Raw genomic sequence first — 5,694 nt, 5'->3', positions numbered from 1 at the left:
CAATCTTTTTATTCTCATCGGACTTCTAATCTCATAAAAAATACTGTATTAATTTTCTATTGGTAATGTAGTTCCCCAATTTTAATTTATGCAAGAATTCTGAACTGATTTCAAAAATGAAGGACATTTTAAAGTAATTCTTTAAAAAGCTATGAATATGGAGTTGTATATAATTCATTACTTTTGTTTAATTTTTCACACCTCAGTTGTAGAGTATGCTCAAAGGTTATTTTTACACTAATCTTTTTCTTTGAGGAATTTTTTTAATTAAGAATATTTGAGAGATATTAATGTTAGTTCAGCTATTTTTCTCCTTCATAAGGAATGTGATTTAAGTTAATACACAGAAAATCTAAGACAGATGATACATTTGGCATTTAGATCAATTTGTGTAATTACTTTTTTATTTAAATACTGAATAGTTGTTTCTGAATTTTCAATTTATTACCTGAGTCAAAGGTATATCATTACACTTGCAGAATCTAATCCACTGTACAAAGTTAAGTAACATATTAGCTTGAATTTTATTTTTTTGTTTAACAATAATATTCAAGAGGTATCATTTCAGTAGGTTTCACTGAAAAATTATTAAGATATGCCATATCTACAGATATTTCATAATTCTATATTCTTATTTTTGGATTACATTGATGTAATCCATGTGTCTGTACTCCAATTGTGTTAGACTTCCAATTATTCATCTCACATCTTTGCTTTGTTGCAGGATTTCAGCATTAATGTTTTCTTGTTTTCCGTGGTTTTTATTATTTTTTCATCTCACTATCACCGATGTAACTTTTTAACATTCAAAAAAGAAAATTCACTATTGCCCAGCTCAGCATTCTTTACATTTTCAAAAAGGCAAGTGAAGCTAGTGACATACAACATACATCATGAAATGATTAATATAATGTATACAATACAGTAATATCAAAATATTACATAAAAATGTAAAAAATGTAATGTTATGAAATTAAAATACACTATTATTAAACTGTGACATCAAACATTTTCTATTATTATCATAATATAATAATATAAAACCTTGCCATCACTCTCCAACTTCCTTTGTAAAGCATTTACACTTTGTGGAAACCTACACCTGAGCCCCTTTCCTGGTAATGAATGGACTGTTAAATGTCTCTAGAATTTGGGCCAGCTCCCAGAAGCCTCTGGTATGTTTGGCTCCTCCCCTCTTTCGCTCATTATAATTAGGCCTGAGAGTATGCCACCTGGTCCTCTTGCGACAAAGTAAGTTAGAGGACAAGAGCCCTGTTTCCCAGCTGGAAGCCTCCAGGTCTTCATGCAAAAATGATCTCCAAGTTGTCATTTGTCTTAGTCCTGCAGCCATTATTGCCCAAGCATGTAAGCTCAGGTAGGTGCTGGAATAGAAAGCTGTTGTAGCACAATCTGCTCTGTAGTAGGGGTCCTTGAGATGCCAAGGTACCCCGCCTCTCCTTGGGCAGGATCCACATAGTCTTCAAGCTTTAAATCTTCAAAATCTTGTTGCTTCTTCATAACTTCCCTCTTCCTGAAGCCTGAGAGGTCTGAGGGGCCCTCATCCACAGGGGTCTGGATGGCTGCTAGGATCTTGTCCTGAAACTCAGGTGCCTTAATCTGTAAGAAGCAATAGCAGCTCCTTCTTCTCCTTCTCCTGGAAGAGCTGGTTAACACACTCATCTTTCTTCTGATATAGCTCATCCAGTACTTCCATCTGTTCTTTATAGAAATCTAGAGACTCTTCAATGGTGCTGATAGGTTTTGACAGCTGGCTGCATCCATGTTGGAGTTTATCCACTTGCCTCTAGTAGCCTACTTTTTCCAGGCAGCTTGTGGATGAAGCAGAATTTCAGGGTCTTCTTGGGCACTTGTATGTCCTGCTTCCTTTCCCATGGTTTCAACTCCTGGAGAAGAAAACCTACTGCTTCAGCTTTCTCTGGCTCTTGACTACCATATTGGCCAGGCACCCATAGTAGGTCTGTTGCTCCTGCAGCTGTTGGCTAAGCTTCACCTTCTTTAATTCATCAATGGATAAAGATAAAAATCCCACATAGTCTTTGGGTTGTCTGTCTTCTAGGACAGTCACAACAAGTAGAATCACCCCCTTTCCTTTTTGCTCACTCCTCCTTCTCTAGTGAAAGCCAGAAAGCTCAGCTAGGGCCATATCTGCTCCTGCTTCTGTTTGGTGGTTTTGAGGCACATCAAAAGTGTTGTATAATTTTTGATGGACCTTCTTGGTCCTCAAACTTTGTCCAGCAACTGTGTCTGCTTCTGCAGGTGCTGCGGCAAGGCCTCATTCTTTAAGGTCAGCTGCAAATTGTAGGCCCTGTGCTGTTCACAGGTAGCTCTGAGCTCCTGCAGCTGTTCATGACGCTCCTGAGATTCTGAGCCACTTGGCTCCTTAACTCAGCCATCTCTTTCCATTCTTCTAACTTCTCCTCTTGCTGGTACATCTTCTTGCTTCACCTGCAGCTTTGAGTGCAGCACACTAGAGAGCTCCTCCTTCTGTTTCTTAGCCTGTGGAAGGCATCCTGCAGCTGGCCCAGCTGCTCTTTGATCTCTAGGTTATGCAAAATTGTGCATCTCATGGCCTCATTAATGTGTAATCTTCCCATTGTCTTGAAGAGCTTATGCAGATCCCAGGCCTTTCCCTGCTGCTCCAGTTACCACAGCCGCTCCTGCTGCTTTACATTTTGGAAACTGAGGCTCTAGTTTTCCTGCCTGTGAATGTAACACTGCTTCTCACATTTCTGTTGCTACTTCTGCAACTAATAGGTCTTGGCTGGCAGCTGTAGCTTGGTGAGTTGGTCCTGCAGGCTGCTGCTGGAGGGTAGCTCTGGCAACTGCCATTGAAGTTCCACCATGTTTTCCTCTAGGTCAAACACTTATCACACCCATTGCTCTTTCTAATCTCTCAGTTGGTTCTTCTGTTGAATCTTGTCTTTCCTCATGGACCTCTCCAACTTCAAGTCCTCTGCAACATGGTCTCTCTCCAGGCTTAATTTGATCATTAATTCTTTCATTGTCTCTAGCTTTCTCCACCCATGCCTTCTCTCTTATTAACTTTGTTTATCTTTTGGTTACTCTCTTGGGGTGACATGGGGCTTCTGACATATTGTTAGTGATTCCAGTGTCAGAGGAAAGGACACTAGCAGGAAAGGAACCAGAGGAAGATTCCAGGTCTGCATGGTCTTTGGTCTCACCCTTGGTTGATTTACAGTCCACAGTAATGATTGTTTTGAGGTTACCTGTTTTCAGTTTTCTTTTTGTTGGTGTTAGTGGGTCCACCAGGTCAATTCCTCTCCAGATACTCTTGCTGTTGTTTCTTGCCTAAAGAAAATTTTATTGTGCATGCGTTTCTGGTTTGGTTAGATATCGCAGCACTGGGATGGGGAAGGTGGAGGGGCCATATTCCTAAGCTTTCTGAAATCACTTCTATTCTTGCAATCACCCACTTCTTACAGGATCTCTGAAATTCACTCAGTCACCACATAGTACCTTTACTTCCTTCACCTGCTGGTAGTGGTATGAGTCAATAGAGGAAAATGACAGTGGTATTAGGCTGCACAGAATATGGATGTGGCCTCGATTCTTGTATCGTATTGGTCAGCTAGAAACAGGTATGCATTGTGGGATCATTGTGATCCAGACACAGTGGGTGGAGTCACCCCAGACCTGCTCTTACAGTCCTCCCCCATCTACATATCTACTTGGGGAGCAGGAAAGCACCGGCTCCTGTTTGCCCTCCCCATCAAACCTGCACACTTGGGCTTTTAACTAGGATTAGCTCTAGTTGGGTTCCTCCACAGTTGTACTGGAGACTGCTAAAGACAATGTCGTCCATCCCACAATTACAACCACCAAGTGATCCTGAGTGGTTGTTCTCAGATCACTGTCATAGTCCCTCTTATGCTGGGACTATAGCGGGATCAGACCCAGAGCTTAGGGGATGAGTGAGTGACAGAGAATAGGGATACTGGATACTGCATCATTTTGCAGTCTCTTTCCTCATATTACAACTTGATCCACATATTTTTACATCGCAGAAATACCATCCAAATAATTTCCATCCAATCCTCCAGACTGCAAGACTGTGCTACTCCCACAATTCACTCACTCCTTACTGCAAGTTTCTAATCTGGGTCTGAATCTGTTCCTCTGGCCGCCAGGTCTCTATCCCACACCTAGCATACTATGTTCCCATAAGAGAGAACAATGAATTGAACCAACCTATGTCTTTTAAAAAAATTTTATTGTGAAAATACCATACAGAGGGGTTACAATTACATGGGCAAGGTAATGAGTACATTTCTTATCAAGCATTGTTGACTCCTCCTTTGTTTCCCCTTCCCATCCTTTCCCATCTCCCCCGCCCCACCCGACCAAAGTTGTAAAGTTCGTTTTTCAACATAACGACTTGTATATCTCATTGTTGCAATGGGTCCACCAGTATCCCTATTTAAACGGTTTGTTTTTGCCCTTCCTCTCCACAAATTATACCAACATCAAATACAATGAAAGCAGGGGTTATGCTGTGGGGGAGGGACGTATAAAACAACAAAGAACTCATCTTATAAATATGTTACAAACAATTGCAAGAAAGAAAAAAAAAACAATTCATTACTTATCGTGGGGTTCATTTCACCTAACATCAACTTATCTCATCTTTTCTGCTTGTCTCAGACATATACTAGTTATTGCAAATAAGGGAAACCATGGGACTTGTATTTCTTTGGGCCTGGCTTAGTTCACTTAATATAATTTTTTCCAAGTCTTTCCATTTCCTAACAAATGGGGCAATGTCATTCTTTCTGATGGAGGCATAGAATTCCATTGTGCCAGAGCCTGTCGGCAACAAAAGGGAATCCTGAATTAGGGGGCGAGGATGCAGAAAAATAAAGACATAAGACAAAGGATGGGGTAGGGAAGTCTGCAGCTCAAGACTACAGCCCCATTTATTCTTAACTTTTCCTATTATATACTATTAGAAGTCAAGAGGTAACATAAGGTTACCATAGTGCAGAAAAACAAGGAAAATTTAATAAAAAAACAAAGTGCAGTAAAAACAGGACAAGGTCACCTGGTAGAAAGTAAAACAAATTCTGTAGACATAGCAAAGCAATCCCGGGCACCTGGTGTTTTTCATGAAAGCCAGTTCCTTGTGTGTGCCTTTAAGTGAGCACAGGGATCAAGATGACCTTAGAGCTTTACTGTGGACTCCCAACATCTCCCCCATCTTTGTTTGAAGAAGCGAACCCACCTGTCTTAGGCTGGGTGGATAACCTTGTCTGCCTTAACCGTCATCGGGAACTTTTTCAGAGCAAAGATGAAGGCCCTGTCTTAGGTTGGTCAGACTGGCACCCCCTCTTACCCGTCTCTGGCTACAGTTCCTCTCGGGGGAATTTATTTATATAGAGCTTGATCTTATGTAGCTGGCTAAACTCGTAAGGGAGTTTTGCAGTGCACGTATAATACAAGGAAGGCATAGAAAAACCATCAGCAAAAGCATTCCCAGGGCAAGCAATGACATTAGCAATCCTTTAACATAAGTCAGGAAAGGAAGTGATATAGCGTTGAAATTGTTTAAACAGTTTTTTTTTAGCAGTTTTTGCCACTTTAGAGTCCAGAGGTAGAGCTTGTGTAGTATTATGAGCAAGCTGATTAAGATAATGGGCAGTTTGTACATTTTGTGTT

The sequence above is a fragment of the Dipodomys merriami genome, unplaced genomic scaffold (genome assembly GCF_024711535.1).
Source record: "Dipodomys merriami isolate MVZ:Mamm:240054 unplaced genomic scaffold, mDipMer1.0.p SCAF_444, whole genome shotgun sequence".
In the NCBI taxonomy this organism is placed as follows: Eukaryota; Metazoa; Chordata; class Mammalia; order Rodentia; family Heteromyidae; genus Dipodomys; species Dipodomys merriami.
This window is presented reverse-complemented; position numbering follows the sequence as displayed.